Raw genomic sequence first — 24199 nt, 5'->3', positions numbered from 1 at the left:
CACCCACCACTGGAACAGGCCACTGTCACACATTTAGGCCCCGGCACCCAGACAGAGGAGAGCGGTCCCGTAACAGAGAATCTGGCCTTATGTCAGCGCAGAATCTGTCTTCATGTCATAGCAGAGAATCAGGCTTCACGTCACCCACCACTGGAACAGGCCACTGTCACACATTTAGGCCCCGGCACCCAGACAGAGGAGAGCGGTCCCGTAACAGAGAATCTGGCCTTATGTCAGCGCAGAATCTGTCTTCATGTCATAGCAGAGAATCAGGATTCACGTCACCCACCACTGGAACAGGCCACTGTCACACATTTAGGCCCAGGAATTCAGGCAGAGGAGAGAGGTCCCGTGACAGAGAATCTGGCCTTATGTCAGCGCAGAATCAGTCTTCATGTCATAGCAGAGAATCAGGCTTCACGTCACCCACCACTTGAACAGGCCACTGTCACATATTTAGGCCCAGGCACCCAGGCAGAGGAGAGAGGTCGCGTAACAGAGAATCTGGCCTTATGTCAGCACAGAATCTGTCTTCATGTCATAGCAGAGAATCAGGCTTCACGTCACCCACCACTGGAACAGGCCACTGTCACACATTTAGTGAAATGTTGCCTCCTGCTAACACGTTCCGTATCAGGTGGTGGTGCAGTTAGCTGTGGCGTGGTGACAAAACTTTTCCACATCTCTGACATGCTTACCCTGCCCTCAGAGGAGCTGGCCGTGACACAGCTGCGTTGGCGACCTCTTGCTCCTCCTCTGCCTTCGCCTTGGGCTTCCACTGGTTCCCCTGTGACATTTGGGAATGCTCTCAGTAGCGCGTCTACCAACGTGCGCTTGTACTCGCGCATCTTCCTATCACGCTCCAGTGTAGGAAGTAAGGTGGGCACATTGTCTTTGTACCGGGGATCCAGCAGGGTGGCAACCCAGTAGTCCGCACACGTTAAAATGTGGGCAACTCTGCTGTCGTTGCGCAGGCACTGCAGCATGTAGTTGCTCATGTGTGCCAGGCTGCCCAGAGGTAAGGACAAGCTGTCCTCTGTGGGAGGCTTATCGTCATCGTCCTGTGTTTCCCCCCAGCCACGCACCAGTGATGGGCCCGAGCTGCTTTGGGTGCCACCCCGCTGTGAACATGCTTCATCCTCATCCTCCTCCACCTCCTCCTCATCCTCCAGTAGTGGGCCCTGTCTGGCCACATTTGTACCTGGCCTCTGGTGTTGCAAAAAACCTCCCTCTGAGTCACTTCGAAGAGACTGGCCTGAAAGTGCTAAAAATGACCCCTCTTCCTCCTCTTCCTCCTGGGCCACCTCCTCTTCCATCATCGCCCTAAGTGTTTTCTCAAGGAGACATAGAAGTGGTATTGTAACGCTGATAACGGCGTCATCGCCACTGGCCATGTTGGTGGAGTACTCGAAACAGCGCAACAGGGCACACAGGTCTCGCATGGAGGCCCAGTCATTGGTGGTGAAGTGTGTCTGATCCACAGTGCGACTGACCCGTGCGTGCTGCAGCTGAAACTCCACTATGGCCTGCTGCTGCTCGCACAGTCTGTCCAGCATATGCAAGGTGGAGTTCCACCTGGTGGGTACGTCGCATATGAGGCGGTGAGCGGGAAGGCCGAAGTTACGCTGTAGCGCAGACAGGCGAGCAGCGGCAGGGTGTGAACGCCGGAAGAGCGAACAGACGGCCCGCACTTTATGCAGCAGCTCTGACATGTCGGGGTAGTTGCGAATGAACTTCTGCACCACCAAATTCAGCACATGCGCCAGGCAAGGGATGTGCGTCAAACCGGCTAGTCCCAGAGCTGCACCGAGATTTCGCCCATTATTGCACACCACCAGGCCGGGCTTGAGGCTCACCGGCAGCAACCACTCGTCGGTCTGTTGTTCTATACCCCGCCACAACTCCTGTGCGGTGTGGGGCCTGTCCCCCAAACATATGAGTTTCAGAATGGCCTGCTGACGTTTACCCCGGGCTGTGCTGAAGTTGGTGGTGAAGGTGCGTGGCTGACTGGATGAGCAGGTGGAAGAAGAGGAGGAGGAAGCTGAGTAGGAGGAGGAGGAGACAGGAGGCAAAGAATGTTGCCCTGCGATCCTTGGCGGCGGAAGGACGTGCGCCAAACAGCTCTCCGCCTGGGGCCCAGCCGCCACTACATTTACCCAGTGTGCAGTTAGGGAGATATAGCGTCCCTAGCCGTGCTTACTGGTCCACGTATCTGTGGTTAGGTGGACCTTGCCACAGATGGCGTTGCGCAGTGCACACTTGATTTTATCGGACACTTGTTTGTGCAGGGAAGGCACGGCTCTCTTGGAGAAGTAGTGGCGGCTGGGAACAACATACTGTGGGACAGCAAGCGACAAGAGCTGTTTGAAGCTGTGTGTGTCCACCAGCCTAAATGACAGCATTTCATAGGCCAGTAGTTTAGAAATGCTGGCATTCAGGGCCAGGGATCGAGGGTGGCTAGGTGGGAATTTACGCTTTCTCTCAAATGTTTGTGAGATGGAGAGCTGAACGCTGCCGTGTGACATGGTTGAGATGCTTGGTGACGCAGGTGGTGGTGTTGGTGGTACATCCCATGTTTGCTGGGCGGCAGGTGCCAACGTTCCTCCAGAGGCAGAGGAAGAGGCCGAGGCGGCAGCAGCAGCAGCAGAAGAGGCCGAGGCGGCGGCAGCAGCAGAAGAGGCCGAGGCGGCAGCAGCAGAAGAGGCAGCAGGGGGAGCCTCAGTGACTTCCTTGTTTTTAAGGTGTTTACTCCACTGCAGTTCATGCTTTTCATGCAGGTGCCTGGTCATGCAGGTTGTGCTAAGGTTCAGAACGTTAATGCCTCGCTTCAGGCTCTGATGGCACAGCGTGCAAACCACTCGGGTCTTGTCGTCAGCACATTGTTTGAAGAAGTGCCGTGCCAGGGAACTCCTTGAAGCTGCCTTTGGGGTGCTCGGTCCCAGAAGGCGGCGATCAGAAGCAGGCGGAGTCACTTGGCGGCGGGTGTTCTGATTTTGCCCACTGCTCCCTCTTTTGCTACGCTGTTGGCTCGGTCTCACCACTGCCTCTTCCTCCGAACTGTGAAAGTCAGTGGCACGACCTTCATTCCATGTGGGGTCTAGGACCTCATCGTCCCCTGCATCGTCTTCCACCCAGTCTTGATCCCTGACCTCCTGTTCAGTCTGCACACTGCAGAAAGACGCAGCAGTTGGCACCTGTGTTTCGTCATCATCAGAGACGTGCTGAGGTGGTATTCCCATGTCCTCATCATCAGGAAACATAAGTGGTTGTGCGTTAGTGCATTCTATCTCTTCCACCCCTGGTGAAGAGCTAGGTGGATGCCCTTGGGAAACCCTGGCAGCAGAGTCTTCAAACAGCATAAGAGACTGCTGCATAACTTGAGGCTCAGACAGTTTCCCTGATATGCATGGGGGTGATGTGACAGACTGATGGGCTTGGTTTTCATGCGCCATCTGTGCGCTTTCTGCAGAAGACTGGGTGGGAGATAATGTGAATGTGCTGGATGCACTGTCGGCCACCCAATTGACTAATGCCTGTACCTGCTCAGGACTTACCATCCCTAGAACGGCATTGGGCCCCACCAAATATCCCTGTAAATTCTGGCGGCTACTGGGACCTGAGGTAGTTGGTACACTAGGACGTGTGGCTGTGGCAGAACGGCCACGTCCTCTCCCAGCACCAGAGGGTCCACTAACACCACCACGACCATGTCCACGTCCGCGTCCCTTATTAGATGTTTTCCTCATTGTTCTCGTTCACCACAATTTTGAGAATGGCAAATTTGGGAATAGTTTTTCAACCCAGAAAAAAAATGTGCTTTTACGGTCGCTACAAATAACTTGACCAGCTAAAACAGTACAGATTTGCTTGAATAGAAATGTGAGACCTGTTTTTTTTTTGCACTGCGTGAGAGGTTAAGGTTTAATCACAGAATCAGACTTCTATCTGCACGGTAGCGTGTGTCTTAGGTTTTTCTGAATGACACTATCAGTACCTTCAATGTAAGATATCCTTTTTGGGATAGATTTCAAGTAGGCCTCAAATACCAGAAACTAGTTATTTTGAGAATGGCAAATTTGGGAATAGTTTTTCAACCCAGAAAAAAAAATTTGCTTTTACGGTCGCTACAAATAACTTGACCAGCTAAAACAGTACAGATTTGCTTGAATAGAAATGTGAGACCTGTTTTTTTTTGCACTGTGTGACAGGTTAAGGTTTAATCACAGAATCAGACTTCTATCTGCACGGTAGCGTGTGTCTTAGGTTTTTCTGAATGACACTATCAGTACCTTCAATGTAAGATATCCTTTTTGGGATAGATTTCAAGTAGGCCTCAAATACCAGAAACTAGTTATTTTGAGAATGGCAAATTTGGGAATAGTTTTTCAACCCAGAAAAAAAAATGTGCTTTTACGGTCACTACAAATAACTTGACCAGCTAAAACAGTACAGATTTGCTTGAATAGAAATGTGAGACCTGTTTTTTTTTTGCACTGTGTGACAGGTTAAGGTTTAATCTCAGAATCAGACTTCTATCTGCACGGTAGCGTGTGTCTTAGGTTTTTCTGAATGACACTATCAGTACCTTCAATGTAAGATATCCTTTTTGGGATAGATTTCAAGTAGGCCTCAAATACCAGAAACTAGTTATTTTGAGAATGGCAAATTTGGGAATAGTTTTTCAACCCAGAAAAAAAAATGTGCTTTTACGGTCACTACAAATAACTTGACCAGCTAAAACAGTACAGATTTGCTTGAATAGAAATGTGAGACCTGTTTTTTTTTTGCACTGTGTGACAGGTTAAGGTTTAATCTCAGAATCAGACTTCTATCTGCACGGTAGCGTGTGTCTTAGGTTTTTCTGAATGACACTATCAGTACCTTCAATGTAAGATATCCTTTTTGGGATAGATTTCAAGTAGGCCTCAAATACCAGAAACTAGTTATTTTGAGAATGGCAAATTTGGGAATAGTTTTTCAACCCAGAAAGAAAAAAGGGCTTTTACGGTCGCTACAAATAACTTGACCAGCTAAAACAGTACAGATTTGCTTGAATAGAAATGTGAGACCTGGTTTTTTTTGCACTGTGTGACAGGTTAAGGTTTAATCTCAGAATCAGACTTCTATCTGCACGATAGCGTGTGTCTTAGGTTTTTCTGAATGAAACTATCAGTAACTTCAATTTAAGATATCCTTTTTGGGATAGATTTCAAGTAGGCCTCAAATACCAGAAACTAGTTATTTTGAGAATGGCAAATTTGGGAATAGTTTTTCAACCCAGAAAAAAAAATGTGCTTTTACGGTCGCTACAAATAACTTGACCAGCTAAAACAGTACAGATTTGCTTGAATAGAAATGTGAGACCTGTTTTTTTTTTGCACTGTGTGACAGGTTAAGGTTTAATCACAGAATCAGACTTCTATCTGCACGGTAGCGTGTGTCTTAGGTTTTTCTGAATGACACTATCAGTACCTTCAATGTAAAATATCTTTTTTGGGATAGATTTCAAGTAGGCCTCAAATACCAGAAATTAGTTATTTTGAGAATGGCAAATTTGGGAATAGTTTTTCAACTCAGAAAAAAAAATGTGCTTTTACGGTCACTACAAATAACTTGACCAGCTAAAACAGTACAGATTTGCTTGAATAGAAATGTGAGACCTGTTTTTTTTTAGCACTGTGTGACAGGTTAAGGTTTAATCACAGAATCAGACTTCTATCTGCACGGTAGCGTGTGTCTTAGGTTTTTCTGAATGACACTATCAGTACCTTCAATGTAAGATATCCTTTTTGGGATAGATTTCAAGTAGGCCTCAAATACCAGAAACTAGTTATTTTTGAGAATGGCAAATTTGGGAATAGTTTTTCAACCCAGAAAAAAAAATGTGCTTTTACGGTCACTACAAATAACTTGACCAGCTAAAACAGTACAGATTTGCTTGAATAGAAATGTGAGACCTGTTTTTTTTTAGCACTGTGTGACAGGTTAAGGTTTAATCACAGAATCAGACTTCTATCTGCACGGTAGCGTGTGTCTTAGGTTTTTCTGAATGACACTATCAGTACCTTCAATGTAAGATATCCTTTTTGGGATAGATTTCAAGTAGGCCTCAAATACCAGAAACTAGTTATTTTGAGAATGGTAAATTTGGGAATAGTTTTTCAACCCAGAAAGAAAAAAGGGCTTTTACGGTCGCTACAAATAACTTGACCAGCTAAAACAGTACAGATTTGCTTGAATAGAAATGTGAGACCTGTTTTTTTTTTGCACTGTGTGACAGGTTAAGGTTTAATCACAGAATCAGACTTCTATCTGCACGGTAGCGTGTGTCTTAGGTTTTTCTGAATGACACTATCAGTACCTTCAATGTAAAATATCCTTTTTGGGATAGATTTCAAGTAGGCCTCAAATACCAGAAACTAGTTATTTTGAGAATGGCAAATTTGGGAATATTTTTTCAACTCAGAAAAAAAAATGTGCTTTTACGGTCACTACAAATAACTTGACCAGCTAAAACAGTACAGATTTGCTTGAATAGAAATGTGAGACCTGTTTTTTTTTGCACTGTGTGACAGGTTAAGGTTTAATCTCAGAATCAGACTTCTATCTGCACGGTAGCGTGTGTCTTAGGTTTTTCTGAATGACACTATCAGTACCTTCAATGTAAGATATCCTTTTTGGGATAGATTTCAAGTAGGCCTCAAATACCAGAAACTAGTTATTTTGAGAATGGCAAATTTGGGAATAGTTTTTCAACCCAGAAAGAAAAAAGGGCTTTTACGGTCGCTACAAATAACTTGACCAGCTAAAACAGTACAGATTTGCTTGAATAGAAATGTGAGACCTGTTTTTTTTTGCACTGTGTGACAGGTTAAGGTTTAATCTCAGAATCAGACTTCTATCTGCTCGATAGCGTGTGTCTTAGGTTTTTCTGAATGAAACTATCAGTAACTTCAATTTAAGATATCCTTTTTGGGATAGATTTCAAGTAGGCCTCAAATACCAGAAACTAGTTATTTTGAGAATGGCAAATTTGGGAATAGTTTTTCAACCCAGAAAAAAAAATGTGCTTTTACGGTCGCTACAAATAACTTGACCAGCTAAAACAGTACAGATTTGCTTGAATAGAAATGTGAGACCTGTTTTTTTTTTGCACTGTGTGACAGGTTAAGGTTTAATCACAGAATCAGACTTCTATCTGCACGGTAGCGTGTGTCTTAGGTTTTTCTGAATAACACTATCAGTACCTTCAATGTAAAATATCTTTTTTGGGATAGATTTCAAGTAGGCCTCAAATACCAGAAATTAGTTATTTTGAGAATGGCAAATTTGGGAATAGTTTTTCAACTCAGAAAAAAAAATGTGCTTTTACGGTCACTACAAATAACTTGACCAGCTAAAACAGTACAGATTTGCTTGAATAGAAATGTGAGACCTGTTTTTTTTTAGCACTGTGTGACAGGTTAAGGTTTAATCACAGAATCAGACTTCTATCTGCACGGTAGCGTGTGTCTTAGGTTTTTCTGAATGACACTATCAGTACCTTCAATGTAAGATATCCTTTTTGGGATAGATTTCAAGTAGGCCTCAAATACCAGAAACTAGTTATTTTTGAGAATGGCAAATTTGGGAATAGTTTTTCAACCCAGAAAAAAAATGTGCTTTTACGGTCACTACAAATAACTTGACCAGCTAAAACAGTACAGATTTGCTTGAATAGAAATGTGAGACCTGTTTTTTTTTGCACTGTGTGACAGGTTAAGGTTTAATCTCAGAATCAGACTTCTATCTGCACGGTAGCGTGTGTCTTAGGTTTTTCTGAATGACACTATCAGTACCTTCAATGTAAGATATCCTTTTTGGGATAGATTTCAAGTAGGCCTCAAATACCAGAAACTAGTTATTTTGAGAATGGTAAATTTGGGAATAGTTTTTCAACCCAGAAAGAAAAAAGGGCTTTTACGGTCGCTACAAATAACTTGACCAGCTAAAACAGTACAGATTTGCTTGAATAGAAATGTGAGACCTGTTTTTTTTTTGCACTGTGTGACAGGTTAAGGTTTAATCACAGAATCAGACTTCTATCTGCACGGTAGCGTGTGTCTTAGGTTTTTCTGAATGACACTATCAGTACCTTCAATGTAAAATATCCTTTTTGGGATAGATTTCAAGTAGGCCTCAAATACCAGAAACTAGTTATTTTGAGAATGGCAAATTTGGGAATATTTTTTCAACTCAGAAAAAAAAATGTGCTTTTACGGTCACTACAAATAACTTGACCAGCTAAAACAGTACAGATTTGCTTGAATAGAAATGTGAGACCTGTTTTTTTTTGCACTGTGTGACAGGTTAAGGTTTAATCTCAGAATCAGACTTCTATCTGCACGGTAGCGTGTGTCTTAGGTTTTTCTGAATGACACTATCAGTACCTTCAATGTAAGATATCCTTTTTGGGATAGATTTCAAGTAGGCCTCAAATACCAGAAACTAGTTATTTTGAGAATGGCAAATTTGGGAATAGTTTTTCAACCCAGAAAAAAAAATTTGCTTTTACGGTCGCTACAAATAACTTGACCAGCTAAAACAGTACAGATTTGCTTGAATAGAAATGTGAGACCTGTTTTTTTTTTGCACTGTGTGACAGGTTAAGGTTTAATCTCAGAATCAGACTTCTATCTGCACGGTAGCGTGTGTCTTAGGTTTTTCTGAATGACACTATCAGTACCTTCAATGTAAGATATCCTTTTTGGGATAGATTTCAAGTAGGCCTCAAATACCAGAAACTAGTTATTTTGAGAATGGCAAATTTGGGAATAGTTTTTCAACCCAGAAAAAAAAATGTGCTTTTACGGTCGCTACAAATAACTTGACCAGCTAAAACAGTACAGATTTGCTTGAATAGAAATGTGAGACCTGTTTTTTTTTGCCAGTGTGACAGGTTAAGGTTTAATCACAGAATCAGACTTCTATCTGCACGGTAGCGTGTGTTTTAGGTTTTTCTGAATGACACTATCAGTACCTTCAATGTAAGATATCCTTTTTGGGATAGATTTCAAGTAGGCCTCAAATACCAGAAACTAGTTATTTTGAGAATGGCAAATTTGGGAATAGTTTTTCAACCCAGAAAAAAAAATGTGCTTTTACGGTCACTACAAATAACTTGACCAGCTAAAACAGTACAGATTTGCTTGAATAGAAATGTGAGACCTGTTTTTTTTTGCACTGTGTGACAGGTTAAGGTTTAATCTCAGAATCAGACTTCTATCTGCACGGTAGCGTGTGTCTTAGGTTTTTCTGAATGACACTATCAGTACCTTCAATGTAAGATATCCTTTTTGGGATAGATTTCAAGTAGGCCTCAAATACCAGAAACTAGTTATTTTGAGAATGGCAAATTTGGGAATAGTTTTTCAAACCAGAAAAAAAAAAGTGCTTTTACGGTCGCTACAAATAACTTGACCAGCTAAAACAGTACAGATTTGCTTGAATAGAAATGTGAGACCTGTTTTTTTTGCACTGTGTGACAGGTTAAGGTTTAATCTCAGAATCAGACTTCTATCTGCACGGTAGCGTGTGTCTTAGGTTTTTCTGAATGACACTATCAGTACCTTCAATGTAAGATATCCTTTTTGGGATAGATTTCAAGTAGGCCTCAAATACCAGAAACTAGTTATTTTGAGAATGGCAAATTTGGGAATAGTTTTTCAAACCAGAAAAAATAATGTGCTTTTACGGTCGCTACAAATAACTTGACCAGCTAAAACAGTACAGATTTGCTTGAATAGAAATGTGAGACCTGTTTTTTTTTGCACTGTGTGACAGGTTAAGGTTTAATCTCAGAATCAGACTTCTATCTGCATGGTAGCGTGTGTCTTAGGTTTTTCTGAATGACACTATCAGTACCTTCAATGTAAGATATCCTTTTTGGGATAGATTTCAAGTAGGCCTCAAATACCAGAAACTAGTTATTTTGAGAATGGCAAATTTGGGAATAGTTTTTCAACCCAGAAAAAAAAATGTGCTTTTACGGTCACTACAAATAACTTGACCAGCTAAAACAGTACAGAGTGGCTTGAATAGAAATGTGAGACCTGTTTTTTTTTTGCACTGTGTGACAGGTTAAGGTTTAATCTCAGAATCAGACTTCTATCTTCACGGTAGCGTGTGTCTTAGGTTTTTCTGAATGACACTATCAGTACCTTCAATGTAAGATATCCTTTTTGGGATAGATTTCAAGTAGGCCTCATATACCAGAAACTAGTTATTTTGAGAATGGCAAATTTGGAAATAAAAGAAGAAAGAACCCGCGCTGACCTTGTTCCTACCTATAGGATACACCACTAATGAAACACTGGATATAGTAGACACTGCCCTAAAACTTTCTGGTGTCTGTTAAGGTATCTCTATTGTCGTTCGTTTATGATCAATCACAACTTTGGAAATAGTTTTTCAACCCAGAACAAAAAGTGTGCTTTTACGGTCACTACAAATAACTTGACCAGCTAAAACAGTACAGATTTGGTTGAATAGAAATGTCAGGTCTATTTTTTAGGCGCTGGGTGACAGGCTCAACTTGCCCCTGATGTAGTATATGGCCAAAAAATAACCACACTGTTGATGGTTAAATGCACTTGGGTGACAGAGGCTCAGCCTGCACCAGATGTAGTATATGGCCAAAAAATAATCAGACTGTTGATGGTTAAATGCACTTCGGTGACACAGGCTCAGCCTGCAGCTGATGTAGTATATGGCCAAAAAATAACCAGACTGTTGATGGTTAAATGCACTTCGGTGACACAGGCTCAGCCTGCAGCTGATGTAGGATATAGCACAAAATAACCACACTATTGATGGTTAAATACACTTGGTGATAGCTTGTGCTGGCGCACCACAAGTCACAAAATGGCCGCCGATTACCCCAGAAAAAAAGTGATCTAAAAACGCTCTGGGCAGCCTCAAAGAAGTGAGCAAGTCAATATTAGCACTTCAATGATCCACAGCTGCAGATCGATCACAGAATGAAGTCTTTTGGAGGAGTTAATCACTGCCTAATCTCGCCCTAACGTCGCAGCTGCAACCTCTCCCTATGCTTCAATCAGCAGAGTGACGTGCAGCGCAACGTGACCCAAGCTTATATAGAGGCTGGGTCACATGCTGCACTGGCCAATCACAGCCATGCCAATAGTAGGCAAGGCTGTGATGGCCTCTTGGGGCAAGTAGTATGACGCTTGTTGATTGGCTGCTTTGCAGCCTTTCAAAAAGCGCCAAGAAAGCGCCGAACACCGAACCCGAACACGGACTTTTACGAAAATGTTAGGGTTCGGATCCGTGTCACGGACACCCCAAAATTCGGTACGAACCCGAACTATACAGTTCGGGTTCGCTCATCCCTACTTACCACCTCATAAAAAAAAAATCAGGTTAGTCTGACAACTTCTGTCCTTGGTAAACCCATGCTGGTTATCACTTATAATATTATTTATAGTCACATACTCCTGTATATAGTCCCTTAAGAGTCCTTCAAACATTTTTCCCACAACAGAAGTTAAACTAACTGGTCCATAATTACCTGTGGAGGACCTTGATCCTTTTTTGAATATGGGCACCACGTTTGTCTTGCGCCAATCACTTAGCACTGTACCAGTCCCTAGAGAATCCTTAAAAATTATAAACAGGGGCACAGCAATGACACTCTTGGGTGTAATCCATCTTGTTATGTCTGAAAACTTGTTTTTGTCTAGAAAAACTGCTGTGTCATTGAGCATCATTGAAGCTCTAATGTAAGTCAGGAACTAATCCCCTAAGAAGGGGACAGAGGGAATAAAACTTAGCATTTAATAGGTTTATAGTTAGAAAAAATGGCGCACAGAGGAACTATACAAAATAACATTCAAGACAAGCCCAGGTGGGCCAGGACAATTACAGGATGGTACCAGTATAAATAACAAAAGGAACGCTCTCAACCGTGACGGACAAGGTGGATGAGACTCATCAGGAGGGTGCCATGTCAGGATCCCGTGGAGTGCGTCCTCAAATTCTTTGTAGTTACGGTTACTGGAAACCATGCAGAGATGATGCCAAAAAAAGGAGAAATTGCTGCAAAAATAGGCAGGGATCGGGAATGATTTCCCTAGTAAGACCCTAGTGCAGGAAAGGGGCTGTTAATACCCTGCCTACCTATACGGAGTACTTGCCCCGCAAGGAGCGACCCCGTCCGGATACCTGTCCCTAGTGAAGGCCGGTATCCCTAATATACCCTAAAAGATTTCCGACGTGTCACGTTTCATTACAAAAACTCATCAGGGGAAGTATACATTTAAGGATAGGATTTAAGGGTAGTTGAAGGGAAAATAACAAAATTGGCAACAATTAAAGCCGTAAGGCTGCTGGAATGGGCCAGTGGGACCAAACCGGCTCAAAGAGCAGTGACCGGACCAGTGGGACCAGAAAACAAAATTGTATGCACAGATGGACCTAGATTGCCGGCATGCCAGTGGGCTATGTCAGCAAAGTGTTATAAAGCATATAGTGTAACAAGGTCCCTGTGGGGCCCAAAACGTTGGGTACGTAATGCAGGGCTGTCAGCAAGTAAATACCTTAGTGATGCCGCTTTTAAAAGGCACAGCACAGCGCGCCGGTAATCCAGGACCGCCCTCAGAGGTCACATGAGGCCGGGTTCACCCAATCATGTGATCCAAACCTGCGTGCCCCGGAACGCGGCGCACGGCAGCGCCGCGTCCCACGCCCCTCCCTAGGAGCGATAGAGAGGGAGGTGCGCTCAACGTGACGAGGCACGTGATGGGACGGGGAGACGTGGAACGCAGCGCACGGAGCCGCCGCACCACATGACACGCAGGTCAGGAGGAGTGACGGATACTTACACACTGGAGGCGGGCTGGTTGCCAAGCAATCGAGACGCAGGGAATTTTACCACAGAGCCGTCAGAGATTGCAGAGGAGACCAACAATCAAATGGGTCTCATGTTTCAACAAAGCAAAAAATTGCTTGTAAAGCAGAGCTACATATGTGCAGGCTAAAGGGCATCAAGCCTCAAATACATTTTTTTTTATCTGCGAGGTATTTGTTAGTGAGTGACACCCTGTAACGGTATAAGTGGAGGCCTAGCCACTAGCCAGTAGCCACAATACAGTCTGTGTGGGCCTGACACACACTGGCTTGCAACTGTGATTAGATCACAGAAAAATATGATTTATTTTTATTTTTTTATCTGCGAGGTATTTTCTGTCACACCCTGTATGAATGGTGTGCACACAGTACTGTCTGTGACTGAGCCTGCAGCCTCTCACACATGGGCAGGCAACTGCAATATATATATATAAAAAAAAAAAAAAAAAAAAGCAGACTGATGTACCAGCCCTGAAAAGGGCTTTTTGGGGTGCTGTCAGGACGCTGTCCTTACAGCAGATGAGTCTGTGGACACAGAACACTGCCCTAGCTAACGCTTTCCCTATTGAATCAGCAGCAGCAGCAGCACTGTCCCTCCTCTCACTGAGAATGCAGATTCCCAATTAATCTAAAATGGATGCTGTCCAGGAGGTGGGAGGGTCTGGGAGGGAGGGTCTGCTGCTGATTGGCTGGAATGTGTCTGCTGACTGTGAGGTACAGGGTCAAAGTTTACTGAATGATGATGTATAGGGGGCGGACCGAACATCGCATATGTTCGCCCGCCGCGGCGAACGCGAACAAGCTATGTTCGCCGGGAACTATTCGCCGGCGAACTATTCGGGCCATCTCTACCCTGGAGTACAAGAATATATGGTTAAGGGGAGGTAGTTATAAATGTCTAATCTGCACAAGGGATGGACAGGTCCTGTGGGATCCATGTGCAGCACACCAGACCTGCAGGGTATTGCGATTCTGAGGTCACGGTTTTTGGGCAAGCGAGGGTTACTCACAGTTTTGTAGGAGAACCCTGGGCAGGCATACAGCCAGAGGTCGCGCTACATTTTTTCTGAAAGAGTAAAAATACTCCTCTTACCATTTTTGAGGAGTACGAAAGTTACAGTAATTTAAATAGTTAATACGAAGGCCTACATAACATTAAGGGGTTGCTATTTATGCAGGGAAACCATTACTAGTACTCTAGAACTGTCTTCAATGCATAAATGGCAAATTTAGACAATTAAAAATTTTGCTGAGGTCACTGTTGCACTGAGGGGTCGGCACCACTGAGGTCACTGTTGCTCTGAGGGGTCGGCACCACTGAGGTCACTGTTGCTCTGAGGGGTCGGCACCACTGAGGTCACTGTTGCTCTGAGGGGTCGGCACCACTGAGGTCACTGTTGCTCTGAGTGGTCGGCACCACTGAGGTCACTGTTGCTCTGAGGGGTCGGCACCACTGAGGTCACTGTTGCTCTGAGGGGTCGGCACCACTGAGGTCACTGTTGCTCTGAGGGGTCGGCACCACTGAGGTCACTGTTGCTCTGAGGGGTCAGCACCACTGAGGTCACTGTTGCTCTGAGGGGTTGGCACCACTGAGGTCACTGTTGCACTGAGGGGTCGGCACCACTGAGGTCACTGTTGCACTGAGGGGTCGGCACCACTGAGGACACTGTTGCACTGAGGGGTCGATACCACTGAGGTCACTGTTGCTCTGAGGGGGTCGGCACCACTGAGATCACTGTTGCTCTGAGGGGGTCGGCACCACTGAGGTCACTGTTGCTCTGAGGGGGTCGGCACCACTGAGGTCACTGTTGCTCTGAGGGGTCGGTACCACTGAGGTCACTGTTGCTCTGAGGGGTCGGTACCACTGAGGTCACTGTTGCACTTAGGGGTCGTCGGAACCACTGAGGTCACTGTTGCTCTGAGGGGGTCGGCACCACTGAGGTCACTGTTGCTCTGAGGGGGTCGGCACCACTGAGGTCACTGTTGCTCTGAGGGGGTCGGCACCACTGAGGTAACTGTTGCTCTGAGGGGGTCGGCACCACTGAGGCCACTGTTGCAGTGATTTTATGAGTTTTAAAGGGTTTGTCCTAAGATCGATATTTATCACCTGTTGTTAAAGAGGACCCCGCACCTCTCCGGATTTGTCTGTTTCAGAAACTACTTGCACCCCGACCCCCGCCCCTTCCCCCATATAATAACAATCCTGGAGCATCTATTCTTATAACCTTATGTTGCACCAATCCTCTTATTTCTGCTATTAGATATGAATGACTTGCTAGCAGTTTGCAGTGAAGGTCCAGATGGGGGTGTCACTGCACAGCCTGATATTATTCAATCAGTGCTGTCAACTGGTAACCCCCCGCTGGACCTTTATTGCAGACTACTAACAATTTGTTCATAAGTTCTAGTAGAAATAATAGAGGAATGGTACAATATAGAGTCACAAGAATTGACTCTTCAGAATTGTTATTGCATGGGAAATGCAAGTTTTTACTAAAACAGACATGTCCCCTTCAAGTACATGATCGCTGGGGGCCCCACCTTGGTTACCATGTTCTAGTGTTCTCTGGGTTAAGTATGGATAGGTAAAAAGTGTTGATCTTGGGACAATCCCTTACATTTTTGCTGCTGTTTCTGTGCCGCCGGTCACTGGGGTTTGCCATCCATCACGTGGGCCAGGCATGTTACCCCCAGGCAGAACAGTACCAGCCATATTAGGCCCTGAAGGCCCATCAAGTAACCATGGGGCAGCAGCCTCCTAATGTGCAGGCAGCGTGGGTCATGAGGACGGGAGTACAGTACAGCTGTTACCCATAGCAACCGGAGACGGCCTGTTCTGTAATTAGAGGAAGCAGCCACAGTCTGTTCTTAAGTCATAACCCCATCAGCCACATTACCCCCAGAACAGTGCCAATCTGCCAGACTGTGACTTAAGAACAGACTGTGGATGCTTCCTCTAATTACAGAACAGGCCGTCCCTGGTTGCTATCCGTAACAGCTGTACTGTACTCCCGTCCTCATGATGCACACTGCCTGCACATTAGGAGCTGTACACTAGAGCTAAGCGCGGGAAACTGAAACGTTGTTGGTGACACAACACTCACCATGCTGCCGGCCGTCACTTATGGGTAACCTATGCGAACTGTGGAGTTAGCGAACAGTTACTACTAGCAGGGCTGGTCCCTGACAGGGCGCACACCGCGGACGAGCACCGCTGTAGCTCACATATCCGTGTGTTCACAGCCGGATTAGCCTCATACAGCATGTGAGGCTGATCGAGTTAAAACAAGGCGCTGCAGCAAGGTCGCTTACCCTGCCAGTGACAATCGCGCGCGCCTCCTTCCTAGTTACTTCAGAGCGGTGTGCCATAAGCTCCGGCAGCCACTCAAACTGACCAATCATAAAGCTCCTCACTGTAAGGAGCTTTGTCATTGGTTGTTTCAGGCAGCAGCAGCATCGCTGCGCTTCCTGTGCCGTTCACAGCGCTCACTGCGCTGATGAATGGCAGGGAAAAGTCTAAGGCGTATCGGTACGCCTTAGACTTTTTCCAGGGAGTAAAATGGTCTGAACAGGCGTCTATGACGCTTGTACAGGCGTTATTGCAACCTCTGCATACAGCAGTGAAGAAGAGGCTGGCACAGGAGTCCTCTGGGGCACACTCTGTATCTAGGGACCAGGCCTGGTGGTGGATGAGGTGCCCTGGATGTTGCAGGTGTTTTATGTGCCTGGGGCAAGGTCCCTTTAAGAAACGTGACGCCATTGCCTGTAACGGTGGCACACCGATTGGTAGTATTAATAAGGTGAGGTACACAATGGTATGGTGAACCAAACTTTGCTTTACTGAAAACAGTTCAACTTTGTACAGTTGGGTATCAAATCAATTCCATATCTCAGATACACTTCACAAGCAGGCTTTCACAATTATGGCAGGTATACTGTTCCTTGCAAGATACTCAGAGGGTAAACAACAACACACTCAGACCAGGCTGTACCTTCTCCTCAGAGATAGTGTACACTGTTCCTTAGAACTCCTGTCTGGTTTTTATCCCAAGGCCCGGATACCTCAATGCTGGCTTTTATCCTTGGTAAACAATCTTCCTCAGGTATCATCCTTGCTTTACATTATTACTCCTTCTGCCCTTCAGCTTACTTGTCTAGCTGGAAACACTGGCTCTGCTTGGCTTGTGGGAAATGCAGGTTTTCTCCCAGGAGGTAACTCTTCTCATGGGGTAAATCTTCTGAGCTAACGCTGGCTCATTATCCACAGGCAGGCTACGATCCTTCACTAGCCTCCTGGTAGCAACTAGAAGCCTGGACTATCTAGCTGCATGTCAGGAGGAGGCCCTCAGCATATCTCTGGCTGGTGCCCTCTCACTTCTGTCTCCACAGACTCCTGACTACAGACTACCTCCTCCCTGTCTGGGTCTAAGTATTTATACTAAGTGTTCACTGGCTCCCCCTAGTGCCTAGGATGCCTAACTACACCCTAATAGGCCTGATATTCATATCACAGGGGAACAATACATATAAAAACATATAGAAAATACATTAAAATGGACGGTTAAATATACTGCCACTGTCCCTCAGGAGTAGGAGTACCACGTGGCCCAATTGACCCTTGTGTAGTGCCCACATTCACCTAGTGGGACACTACACATGCCTGGTTCATTTTTATGAACGTCAGCTTGTCCACATTGGCTGTAGACAGACGGATGCATTTGTCTGTAATGACGCCCCCTGCCGTGCTGAATACACGTTCAGACAAAACGCTGGCCGCTGCGCAGGTCAGCACCTCCAAGGCATAAAAGGCTAGCTCTGGCCACGTGGACAATTTGGAGACCCAGAAGTTGAATCGGGCCGAACCATCAGTCAGTACGTGGAGGGGTGTGCACACGTACTGTTCCACCATGTTAATGAAATGTTGCCTCCTGCTAACACATTCCGTATCAGGTGGTGGTGCAGTTAGCTGTGGCGTGGTGACAAAACTTTTCCACATCTCTGCCATGCTAACCCTGCCCTCAGAGGAGCTGGCCGTGACACAGCTGCGTTGGCGACCTCTTGCTCCTCCTCTGCCTTCGCCTTGGGCTTCCACTTGTTCCCCTGTGACATTTGGGAATGCTCTCAGTAGCGCGTCTACCAACGTGCGCTTGTTCTCGCGCATCTTCCTATCAAGCTCCAGTGCAGGAAGTAAGGTGGGCACATTGTCTTTGTACCGGGGATCCAGTAGGGTGGAAACCCAGTAGTCCGCACACGTTAAAATGTGGGCAACTCTGCTGTCGTTGCGCAGGCACTGCAGCATGTAGTCGCTCATGTGTGCCAGGCTGCCCAGAGGTAAGGACAAGCTGTCCTCTGTGGGAGGCGTATCGTCATCGTCCTCCGTTTCCCCCCAGCCTCGCACCAGTGATGGGCCCGAGCTGCGTTGGGTGCCACCCCGCTGTGAACATGCTTCATCCTCATCCTCCTCCCCCTCCTCCTCATCCTCGTCCTCCTCGTCCTCCAGTAGTGGGCCCTGTCTGGCCACATTTGTACCTGGCCTCTGCTGTTGCAAAAAAACTCCCTCTGAGTCACTTCTAAGAGACTGGCCTGAAAGTGCTAAAAATGACCCCTCTTCCTCCTCCTCCTCCTGGGCCACCTCCTCTTCCATCATCGCCCTAAGTGTTTTCTCAAGGAGACATAGAAGTGGTATTGTAACGCTGATAACGGCGTCATCGCCACTGGCCATGTTGGTGGAGTATTCGAAACAGCGCAACAGGGCACACAGGTCTCGCATGGAGGCCCAGTCATTGGTGGTGAAGTGGTGCTGTAACGCAGTGCGACTGACCCGTGCGTGCTGCAAGGGATGTGCGTCAAACCGGCTAGTCCCAGAGCTGCGACGAGATTTTGCCCATTATCGCACACCACCAGGCCGGGCTTGAGGCTCACCGGCAGCAACCACTCGTCGGTCTGTTGTTCAATATCCCGCCACAACTCCTGCGCGGTGTTGGGCCTGTCCCCCAAACATATGAGTTTCAGAATGGCCTGCTGACGTTTACCCCGGGCTGTGCTGAAGTTGGTGGTGAAGGTGTGTGGCTGACTGGATGAGCAGGTGGAAGAAGAGGGGGAGGAAGCCGAGTAGGAGGAGGAGGCTACAGGAGGCAAAGAATGTTGCCCTGCGATCCTTGGCGGCGAAAGGACGTGCACCAAAGAGCTCTCCGCCTGGGGCCCAGCCGCCACTACATTTACCCAGTGTGCAGTTAGGGAGATATAGCATCCCTGGCCGTGCTTACTGGTCCACGTATCTGTGGTTAGGTGGACCTTGCCACAGATGACGTTGCACAGTGCACACTTGATTTTATCGGTTACTTGGTTGTGCAGGGAAGGCACGGCTCTCTTGGAGAAGTAGTGGTGGCTGGGAACAACATACTGTGGGACAGCAAGCGACATGAGCTGTTTGAAGCTGTCTGTGCCCACCAGCCGGAATGACAGCATTTCATAAGCCAGTAGTTTAGAAATGCTGACATTCAGGGCCAGGGATCGAGGGTGGCTAGGTGGGAATTTACGCTTTCTCTCAAATGTTTGTGAGATGGAGAGCTGAACGCTGCCGTGTGACATGGTAGAGATACTTGGTGACGGAGGTGGTGGTGTTGGTGGTACATCCTCTGTTTGCTGGGCGGCAGGTGCCAACATTCCTCCAGAGGCGGAGGAAGAGGCCGAGGCAGCAGCAGAAGAGGTAGCAGGGGGAGCCTGAGTGAGTTCCTTGTTTTTAAGGTGTTTACTCCACTGCAGTTCATGCTTTGCATGCAGATGCCTGGCCAGTAGCAGGCGAACTCTCTTGGCGGCGGGTGTTCTGCTTTTGCACCCTGCTCCCTCTTTTGCTACGCTATTGGCTCGGTCTCACCACTGCCTCTTCCTCTGAACTCTGAAAGTCAGTGGCACGACCTTCATTCCATGTGGGGTCTAGGACCTCATCGTCCCCTGCATCGTCTTCCACCCAGTCTTCCTCCCTGACCTCCTGTTCAGTCTGCACACTGCAGAAAGACGCAGCAGTTGGCACCTGTGTTTCGTCATCCTCAGCGACGTGCTGAGGTGGTATTCCCATGTCCTCATCATCAGGAAACATAAGTGGTTGTGCGTCAGTGCATTCTATGTCTTCCACCGCTGGGGAAGGGCTAGGTGGATGCCCTTGGGAAACCCTGCTAGCAGAGTTTCAAACAGCATAAGAGACTGCTGCATAACTTGAGGCTCAGACAGTTTCCCTGATATGCATGGGGTGATGTGACAAACTGATGGGCTTGGTTTTCAGGTGCCATCTGTGCGCTTTCTGCAGAAGACTGGGTGGGAGATAATGTGAACGTGCTGGATCCACTGTCGGCCACCCAATTGACTAATGCCTGTACCTGCTCAGGCCTTACCATCCTTATCGCAGTAAATTCTGGCGGCTACTGGGACCTAAGGTAGTTGGTTCACTAGGACGTGTGGCTGTGGCAGAACGGCCACGTCCTCTCCCAGCACCAGAGGGTCCACTAACACCACCACGACCATGTCCGCGTCCGCGTCCCTTACTAGATGTTTTCCTCATTGTTACCGTTCACCACAATAAGAAAAAAATTATTTGGCCCAATGTATTGAATTCAAATTCAGGCCTTTTTTTTTACAGGCACCTAACACTATCTGGCTATCTATTTATGTACCATATTACACTAATACAGGCACAGCAGTAACCACAGATTTAGCTGAATATAATATGTAGGCCTAGTATTTAGGCCCTGGATGAAAGGTTTCCTTTTACGGACAGAATTAGACTTGGAGATGCACGGTAGCGTGTGAAGTTATTGAGGATGACCCTATCAGCACTTTAATTTGCACCTTGAATGTAATATACCCTTTTACGGACAGAAATACACTATGAGATGCACAATAGTGCGTGCAAATTTAAAGTCTTATGCTATCAGCAATTGTAATTTAACACTTTGTGTAATATACCCTTTTACGTAAAAAAAAATACACTTGGAGATGCACGCTGAGTGTGATATCCCCTTTTACGGACAGATTTACACTTGGCCTGCAACAGCAGAAACCACTGATTTAGGGTATTGCTATTTTGGGAATTGAATTTCAAGCCAGAAAAAAAATTATGCTTTGACGGACACTATAAAACTTGTCCTGCCACAGCTGGAACACAGCTGGAACACTTATCCTTTGCCAGACAGCAGACAGTATTACACTTGGCTAGCCACAGCTGGAACACCAGATTTAGGGGATTGCTATTTTTGCAAGTGAATTTCACCCCTCAATAAAATATAGAAAATTCTATCCTGAGTTTCTAGGGGTGACAATAAGCACAGCCAAGCCCCTGATGTAGTATATAGCAAAATAAAAAACCTACTATTGATGGTTAAATGGACTTGGTGGCAGCTTGTGCTGGCGCACCACAAGCCACAAAATGGCCGCCGATCACCCCAGAAAAAAGTGACAGAAAAACGCTCTGGGCAGCCTAAAAACAGTGAGCAATTAACTAGCAGAAGCTGAATGATTCACAGCTGTAGATCGATCACTTCATTAAGTGTTTTTGTTGAGTTAATCCCTGCCTAATCTCGCCCTAACAGCAGCTGCATCCTCTCCCTACACTGATCAGAGCAGAGTGATGTGCGGCGCTATGTGACTCCAGCTTAAATAGAGGCTGGGTCACATGCTGCACTGGCCAATCACAGCCATGCCAATAGTAGGCATGGCTGTGATGGCCTCTTGGGGCAAGTAGTATGACGCTTGTTGATTGGCTGCTTTGCAGCCTTTCAAAAAGCGCCAAGAAAGCGCCGAACCCGAACCCAAACTTTAACGTAAATGTTCGGGTTCGGGTCCGTGTCACGAACAGCCCAAAATTCGGTACGAACCCGAACTATACAGTTCGGGTTCGCTCATCCCTACCTATGAACTCTAGTGACATCATCAGCCCTGCTCATAGCAGTCATTCACAACCACCATTACAGAGGTATCCACACGGTCTGGTAGTTTCCTGATCTATCCTCTTCATCTAAGCTCACAGTAGCATCGCTGGTATGTTTCACATGGTTTGCATCTGTATGCATATTGTATTATGTGTATTGTCATACGTCAGACTACATTAGTAAGTGCATTATTTTTCTGTTCCTCAGTTTTACCTGATATATATCCTTGCAATAAAGACAAAATTTGCTGGGAAAGGTTTAGCTGTCTGTCAAGCTATGTACCTTGACACATAAGGAGGAAAGAACAGATTGTCTTGACCCCTAAGGTGTTTCACAGATATTTTTTTTCAAATTGGGACATGAAATGAAAAATTTAAATTTTATTTTAATTTATGTAGTTTTAGTCTCAACTGTTTCATTAGTTGTAGTGGGAGAAAAAGGACCCCAAATGTTGTTACATAATTTCTCCTGAGTACAATAATATCCTGTATGTGGTCATAAACTGCTGTTTGGGAACGCTGCAGGGTTCAGAAGAGAATGAGGCCTAGTTTTGTGATTTTTACAGCTCTGGATGACAACTGGAGAGGCTCTGAAGTGAAATAAAAAAAGAAACCCCCAAGTAGTAACTCTATTTTGAAAACCAGACTCCTCACGGAGTTAGTGGGAATTTTGACCCCACGGATGTTTTGAAATAATCAATCCAAAGCATATGGTGCAAAGTGAAAATTACAATTTTTCCCCAGGTTTGCTATTTCAGTGGCCAATATGCTGTGTCCATAGTATGCTAGTGTGAACACAAGGCTTTATTATTATGCTGTGGTTCCTGATTTTAGAAACACCCTGCATGTGACCCTCATAAAACAGGGCTCAGAATTAGGGCTTGTTCACACGACCGTGCCGTTTTTTGAGGTCCGCAAATTTCGGATCCGCAAAAAATGGATGCCGCCTGTGTGCCTTCCGCAATTTGCAGAATGGAACAGGAGGCCTATTATAGAAATGCCTATTCTTGTCCGCAAAATGGACAAGGATAGGACAGGACTCATCATTTTTGCAGGGCCACGGAACATAGCAACTGATGCGGACAGCACACAGAGTGCTGTCCGCATCTTTTGCGGACCCATTGAAATGAACGGTTCCGTATACAGACCGTATGCGGAATGCATAAAATGGTCCGTATACGGAGCGCAAAATACGTTCGTGTGAACAAGCCCTTAAAAGAGCACCATGCGCATTTGAGGCCCAATGTGGTGATTTACAAAGATTTACAAAGATTGTGCTGACAACTGGGGTGAAATAATAAATGGACCCCCTGAGAATTGATCCCATTTTGGAAAATATGCCCCTCAAGGTACTGATTAAGTTGTGGTGTGAACATTTTGATGCCACAGGTATTTTGCAGAAATTAATGAGCAGCGGACCACGCAAAGTGAAAATTGCAATTTTTCAACATATATGGCATTTCAGTACCTAATGTGCCATGCTCAGCTTGTGCCATTGGAGACTCACACCATGCCCCTTAATATATTAGTCAGGTTCTACTGGGTACGAAAATACCATAAATGTGTTTGTAAACTGTCTTATTGGCACATGACAGGGATTAGAAGGGAAGAAATGCAAATAGTCTGGAATAGTTTTTGGGTACTACACTGCGTTTGCAGAGACCCAGAGGTACCTTTACAGTGGAAAACCCCTATAAGTGACCCTAATTTGGAAACTGCCCCTCAAGGTATTTATCAAAGGGGGAGTAAGTATTTTGACACCACAGGTATTTTACAGAAATTAATGAGCATGGGACTGTGCAAAATGAAATTTGCAAGTTTTCCACAAGCGTTGCGACATTGCAAGGGAAAATAGCCAAGCCAAATATCCATCTGTAGACAGTTGTTTCAGGCTGCTTTTCCCTCATCAGTAGGATTCTGGCTATCTGAGTGATATGCCTTAGATAGGATATGATACCGCTGACCCTAAAGACAGCAGCCTGGTATGGAGACTTACTGGAAGTGCTCAATGGTATTGAGAGTAGACTTATTGGTAATGCTCCAAGGGAAAACAATATGTAAAAGAGTTATCTCGCAAGAAAATAGAACCATCTAGAAATAGCTCCCTAAGTCAAAATCCAACTTTTTTTGTACTGATGAGGGAAAAGCACCCTGGAACAGCTGTTAATGGATAGATATTTGACTAGGCTACTTTCTGTTGTCATGTCCCAAGGCTTGTTAAAAAGTCAGATTTTGACTCCTAGGGAGCCACTTCCACAAGGTGTCGTTAGCAAAATAGTTCTTTCTCCACTATGAATTAGAGACATTGCTAATAAGTCTGCATACCATGGAGCATTTTCGGGAAGCATCCATACAGGGCTGGACTCTTTA

The sequence above is a fragment of the Bufo bufo genome, chromosome 7 (genome assembly GCF_905171765.1).
Source record: "Bufo bufo chromosome 7, aBufBuf1.1, whole genome shotgun sequence".
Lineage (NCBI taxonomy): Eukaryota > Metazoa > Chordata > Amphibia > Anura > Bufonidae > Bufo > Bufo bufo.
This window is presented reverse-complemented; position numbering follows the sequence as displayed.